This window comes from Balearica regulorum, chromosome 2 (genome assembly GCF_011004875.1).
Source record: "Balearica regulorum gibbericeps isolate bBalReg1 chromosome 2, bBalReg1.pri, whole genome shotgun sequence".
Lineage (NCBI taxonomy): Eukaryota > Metazoa > Chordata > Aves > Gruiformes > Gruidae > Balearica > Balearica regulorum.
Window position 1 is genome coordinate 41,059,067 of NC_046185.1, and position 6,886 is coordinate 41,065,952.

At 37.7% G+C, this 6,886-nt stretch overlaps 1 long non-coding RNA gene across 1 annotated transcript in view; it reads right to left on the reverse strand.

Moving 5' to 3' along the window:
- LOC142600364 (uncharacterized) overlaps positions 1-6,886 on the reverse strand; it is a 92,719-nt gene that overhangs the window by 58,487 nt on the left and 27,346 nt on the right. The gene's annotated exons all lie outside the window — the stretch shown is intronic.

Consider the following 6,886-nt stretch of genomic DNA (forward strand, 5'->3'; position numbering starts at 1 on the left):
ATTTTTATTTACTTTTTATTCAGATAAGTATGCATCATTTAAAATTGCTTCAGTAGAGCCACTTGAAGTCACACTTGAAGTCATTCTGTCCTCATGAGGAAGAGCTTATTAATTTGTTTGTTTGAAGATGTGCCTTGCCCAAGTCCGAGCAAAGAACGTTTGGTGAAAGCAATATAGGAAGTGAAAGCACTTAGAGAAATTCTCTTGACATAGCAGACAGGTATTGTTTTTCTGTTACCCCCACTGCAGTGCTGGACTGATATTTTGTACTGTTTGCAAGACAGAAATTATGCATTTCATTCACTTTCCCACTCCAAAACTTCCCTTCTGCATTGGCAAAGGCACAGTAAAGCAGTACTGTAGCAGTACCCCCCAAAAGGCTTTTTTTTTTTTTTTTTATCCTGCTGCCGGTTCCAGCAGCAATGTCAATACCTCGCTTTTCCAGCCGCAGCTGGGGTAACAACAGTGATCCTGAGAACCAGCAGCACGAGGCTGGGCAGCAGCAGCGTTGCTGTGTGCACTGGCCCACTGGTTAGCTCCTGTGGAAAGTGGCTAGGTAGAAATACTCTGGTAGGAAGTGTTCAGGGCAAAATCTGGGAAATGAAAGTATGGTAGATCCAGCAAATCAAGAGAAAAGGCCTGTGTGGTACAGCTGGCTGGGTGCAGCAGATAATTTTGAAGAGAGAGAAAAGAAATAAAAAAGAGTTGAGTGATCCTCAGACAGTCAACCAAAATTTGTCTCTTTAAACCATCACAGCAGCAAGCTATGGTTTAGGCTATCCAACCATGTACTGTACTTGGGTATGCTTATTTTTGGAAAGGACACTTCTGTTAGTCTGAGCGCTCATACTGGAAAAAATGTCATGATCTTTATCTCCAAGAAACATGTTTTTTAACAGGAAATCTACTGAGGCACCAGGTAGTGCTCCCATGGTTTATTTAACTTTGCCACCACCACTGCAGTTTTTCATTGCCAGGGATGCTGGGAACAAATGTGTATCATGCATGAGTTCTCTAAATGAAGTTGATGAGGGTTTGTGATCTGTTATCTGGGGATAACAGGTATGCCAAAACACATGAAAGGCAATTCCAGAGTGAACATTTCAAAACATTAGCTCAGGAGAAAAACCAAAGACTCACTGAGTTTGTTCAAGGGCCAAAAGGTACTGCACCAATTCTCTCCAGGATTCAAGTCAAGTCAAAATAACTTAGTGGAACCTTTTCAGAACAAGCAAAAATATTGTTGCAAACATCCTACAGACAGCTGAGAGCAAAGGCCACTGAAGCCAAAGTAATTTTAGCTCCAAGCCTCCTTCCCATGTGACACTCCTGCTTCAGATGCTCTGTCACTGTGGTCTGAGGTGGTGAAGCCTGAACTCCCCCATTTTGCTAGAAAGAGGGATCAGATATCATGGGAAGCCCAGTATAATATGGCCTGGATTAAAAGGGTACTGTTGAACCACATTATTCATGTAAGGTACCACAGCATCACAGCGATGCACTTTGTCCCTCATTAATGATGCCATTTAGCCTAACCTTCCTGCTGCAGTGCTGCTGCTATACTGGTTCCAGTATTGGAGATAACTCATTCAGTACTAGATTTTGGATCCTGGCACTGTATTGAATTGCAGCACAAGTATGATCTCAGCGTACTAGAAAGAACATTAGATGATGGAAAACTAATGAGAGTCGGAATAGGAAGCAGTGGCCACTCAAAAATATTAGTAGCTCTCCCCAGCACGAGTTGGGCGTTGTTATTGAAGACCAAGTCCTATTCGCCTTTCCCCTTAGATACACCGCAGTCACCAAAACAACGAGATGTTGCTGCTATGTCTGGGTGCCCTGTGAACCACTGCAAAATGCTCGTGCATAGCAGAATGCTGCCTGATAGGCAAGAGGAGGTCTCCTTCCCTCTCCATGTTCAACCACCTCCTTCCCCACTACTCTGTGCCTCTTCATCTCACCTCCAAGGGATATTACTCTATGTTGTTGTGTGAAAGAGACAAATTCCTGCACCCTTCCCACTCTCACCCCTGTACTTCAGTGAAATTGTAAGACAAAATGGCTACCTATCAACTTCTGACTTGTGAAGTCAAATTAAACCCAAAGAAATTTAATTCTTAGTTTTCCACTAGAAGTGTCTTAACTGCATTCTAATGCTGATAATTCAAGACCTTTGAATTAATTATTCATTTCAATATATGAAAAGCAGTTAGGAGGAAGACACTGGTTTCATCAAAAAATCCAAAATTCTGATTCTTCACCTTTTTTATATTATACCAAGATCACCTTTGTGAGAATATTTCATTTTCATTCTTTGTAGCATATTTTTTTCCCAAGCATTCTGGAATCATTCATTTATCAAATGTAATACAGTTATTGCATGTCACATTTTAAAATCATCACTTTAAGAACTTAATTTGCAAGCACTTTTGCATTTTACAGTTTAGTCATATAAGTAGTATACTTGAAATCAACAATACTAACCTTGTAAGTTTTGGTTGAGATGAATCACAGTATCAGGCCTGATGATTTTATCTTAAACATCTATACTATTCATGTTGGAGCTGTATAAGACTGTTTGAATTAGCCTATAAGCTCCTCAGGGCAAGACACATATCTTTGTCTACATTTGCAGAGTGTGAACAGACAGTTGGCTCCTGATAAATAATACAATACAATTACCTGACTATAGGATGCAGAAATTTGCAAGGAAATGAAATTTCATGTTGCCTGTAGAGAAATGCTCAGAAAACACATTCCAAGAAATGAAAGGTAGAGGACAAGAGAAACAATTGTTTTACTTTACAAAATCCTGGGGTTGAAGGTTCAAGGATGGGCATTGTCAAATTAATTCCATTTAGTTAGCATGGCATTAAAATGAACTGGGAAGATTTCCAGGGATTAATAGTAAAGAAATGGAAATCTTACTCTTTTTTTAATAAAAAGAGATAAAAACTTTTCAGGTTTTTACCATTCCCTTTTGCTAGAGATAAGAATTCTGCTTTACTGGCTGTCTGTAATCAAGATGATGTGACCTTTACTGGATTAATATCTCCCTCTTTGCCTAACTAATCTTCTCTAATAGCAAAGGAAGATATTTTGGGGTATAAAAAAGCACTCTGGGGGACAGGAACTGGTCATAAGAAAAAGTAAAATCATTATGACAGGATATATAGAGGTGTTAAAATCTTACACACAAATTCATAATCGTAGCACATGAAAAGTTTTTTTTCCAGTGATATGGTTTTCACTTGATTATTTCTTTGCTAAGCAAACTGCAATACACTGTTGTAAAATTTAGACAGAAACATATCCAAAAATGCCCTACATAGCCCATAGATGTATAAACAACACCTCTCCAAATCTGCTGCCTGTCCCTTATGTCCCAGGAAAGGATTCATCCTGAGAGAAAATAGCAGATTTTGGGTGCTGCTGTCTTTCAGCATTTCTACTGAGGACAACAACCAAATTCCTGCTGGAAATAAGAAGATGGCATCCTGATAAAAGTACAGAGCAGTCTATTTATCCTAGTAGTGCTGCTTTCTCCCCCCCACTTCACTCACTTTTTGACTTTATAGAGCTTTCTGGCTAAAACTTTTCACTATTTTTATCTTTGTAACCATATTCCCTAGAAATCTTCTGCTCAGGAGGTTCTACTTTTCTGCTATAAACATCTATATAGGAAGTCATGGGTCTGGAATTAAGTTAGATTTCTGTTTTATTTTATCTTGCCTATTTTTCTACTTATAAAGGTTTGCTATTTTTCCTATCTCAGAATCCTCGGAGATATTAAGGTTTTGGCTTGGATGGATTTCATCCATCTGACTATCATCTGTGTTACTCTTCAGACATTAAAATCAACAGTTTCCTCTGATAAGGTCAGAATTAGACAGCTTCTACACATCTGCTATGCTACCAACTTTCAAAGACAGGTAGAGACCAAAGAGTGGTCTAGAGAATGGGGGCAAAAAGAAGATATGCAAATCCCAATCATCATGTAAGAAGGGGAAATGGCTATCGTAATTAATGCTATAACCAAAATTTACTAAAACCATTTCAGCTATCAGTATAGATATTTGATACAACTAGCCAGTGTGAAGTCAATGCAAGATGACAGGTTAACTTATACTAAGCATCACTGCATCTATGATTTCCCACGCAGGTTTGACCAGTGCAGAAATCTACCCTCAAAGCACTGGAGAACCTGCCTTTTCTTAGAGACAAGGAGAAAATGGATTTCTGCAAGGAAGTGGGTGAGTCAGGTCAGCATTTTCATAGATTTATTCATAGATTCATAACGTGTGAGGCCAGAAGGGACTATTAGATAGTCTAGTCTGACCTCTTGTAAATCATAGGTCATTAAGTTTCATTCAGCTTCCCCTGTATCAAGCCCAACAGTTTTGTGTTTTGCTAAAATACCTTTCTTGCTCAAGTATGAAGTATTTATTTGAAGACATGCAGAGACAGAAAAGCCACCATTCCTCTTCAGGTTTGGTTCTAACGATTTATGACATTCTTTAAGAAGCATTTGTCCTTTATTTTTAATTGCAATTTTGCTTGCCTTATGCTTTGAGCCATTTTGTTCCAGTTATGCTTTTCTCTGTTACATTAAATTACTTATTAGTATCTACTATTTTCTAGACAGTGCTTAGTGTCTGTGATCAAGATCTTTGAACTCTGTATTTATTAAAGTGAATAAACCAGACTCTTTAAATGTCTCACTGTGAGGTATCTTCTCAGACCTCTAATATTTTGGTATTCCAATTTTCCCTCTCCAATTTCTGTCATTTTCTAATGTGTGGAATTAAGGACTAGTTTCCTATTAGCCTATCGAGAACTGTACACCACGCTCTCATCTAACTACTTTTAATTACTTTTCCCATTATTTATCCCCAAATCATAAGTAACCCTTTCTTCCATCATACCTCCCACAAACTCATATGCAACCACATATCCACTATATTTTCACAGCTTTACAATATATTTATCTGTCCTCTGGTTCTCCCTCCAATCCTCATATAAATATATTGTACTTCCTTGTCTCTGAGTGTATAACTTTGCACTTAGCTGTATTAAAACCACAATTTTTTGGAAAAGATCTTGCCCATGAAGTATATCTGTAAGCCCAAGTTCCACCTACACAACAGGCTCTAAGAGCAAAAGCAAAATGATGGTGGTTATAAATAAAGGTAAAGAAGATCACATGTCAACTGCTGCCTTTAATAAATATTATCAGTGTAATGATAAAACAAAATGTATTCAAGAATTCGTAATTTATATTCTTACAGAAACACTGCCTCATACCAGAACACATAACAAAGCAGCATCTAAATGGACCTGCAAATACATGCAGATTACTAGGGGCTTGGTTGAAGTTCATGCAGTCCATGCAGTGTTGGTTTCCTCTTTGTGAAAGTTCAAGCCTCCAAAGGTGGCAGTCATATGTCGTACCATGATATGCAGCTGGAGTGTGTCTGGGATGCAAGGTGAACCCAGGAGCTTGAAAACACAGTCAGATCCTCAAATCTGGACATTTACAATGCTGTCCAAATACCCAGAACTGGTATGCTAGCCATGCATACCTTTCTATGTCTGTGATTGCTCCTTCCATAAGTACTTTTTTAATTAGTATTTTACAGTTATTCACTGAAGTTAAGTCCATATGATGTGGATAGACTGATTTCTTGGCCAACTTTATTTCTAGCTCGGCTAATTGGTTTGAGAAATATCCAGCTCAGATCATATTTGTATCATCTTTGAATCAACATTCTCTCTGGTATGCACAAGGCAGCTAATTTTACATAGTGAGTCATTTAGAGATTATTGTCCTGGACTTAGGTAATACGAAGAATTGATAGAAGGGATAGAATAGAAAGTCAGTCTTGAGACACCTAGACAGTCAGTTTTGAAAAAAGGGAGTCTTTCAGGAACATAGTGAATAGCTCTTCAATTTAGATAAATATTAGATGCAGTATTTTAAACTTCATATTCAGCTGTTCCACGTGAAGGACAGCATTCTCCACCTTCCACTTGACATATCACTAAGGTGTCACTTTCTGGATTTTCTTATTCTTTTATTAATCTCTTGGCAATATGATTTATCTCATACTTTCTTCCTCATGATAGCCCCTGTTGTCATCTGCTTTGTCTTTTCCTCTAAACACGTCTTCTTCAGTCAGTTTCTCCTATTATCCCCTTGCAATTAACTACCTTACTCTCCTACCTCTGGAACACTGCACTTGTTTGTTGAGGGGTTTGTTTGTTTGTTTGGGGTTTTTTATGGTCATACTTACAAATTCCTGAGGATAAAGAATTATAAACTATCTCCATTGCAGGAAACTATAAACTATTATTGCAGTGATAATTCTTGCAAGACTGTAAGCAGATTCTACAACATATTTGATTTTCACCACATTTTTACTTTTAAAAATTCTTATTTTTAGTATTATGTTTTTTAGTTTTAGTTTTAGTTTTTAAGAATTCTTTCATTCTCTTTTTATGTCAATTCAGAAGTCGAGAAAGTTGAGTGGTTTATGGATATGAGAAGCTTTTAAAATCTCCATTGAACATTTTCCTTGAGTAAAATTCCCAGTATTTCTTTGTGTCCTGAGCAGTCAAAACAAATAATCTGGTTGAACTTTCAAAATCTGAAACGAAGATATGAACATTGTCTTATAAGTGTGCCTTGAAGCCTGAGACGTCAGTTGATTTTGAGGTGCTAAACCAAAGAATTATGTTCCAAAGACAGTGATGGTTTAGGAAAGCAGCACGTCCATAAAACTAACATCAACCAGGAGGCCTGTAAAAGATAACTGAGCCAAAGAACAAGAGTGACCACTGCTACCCCACCTTTCACTGTGCAAGGTTTCCTCTGGTCTGTATC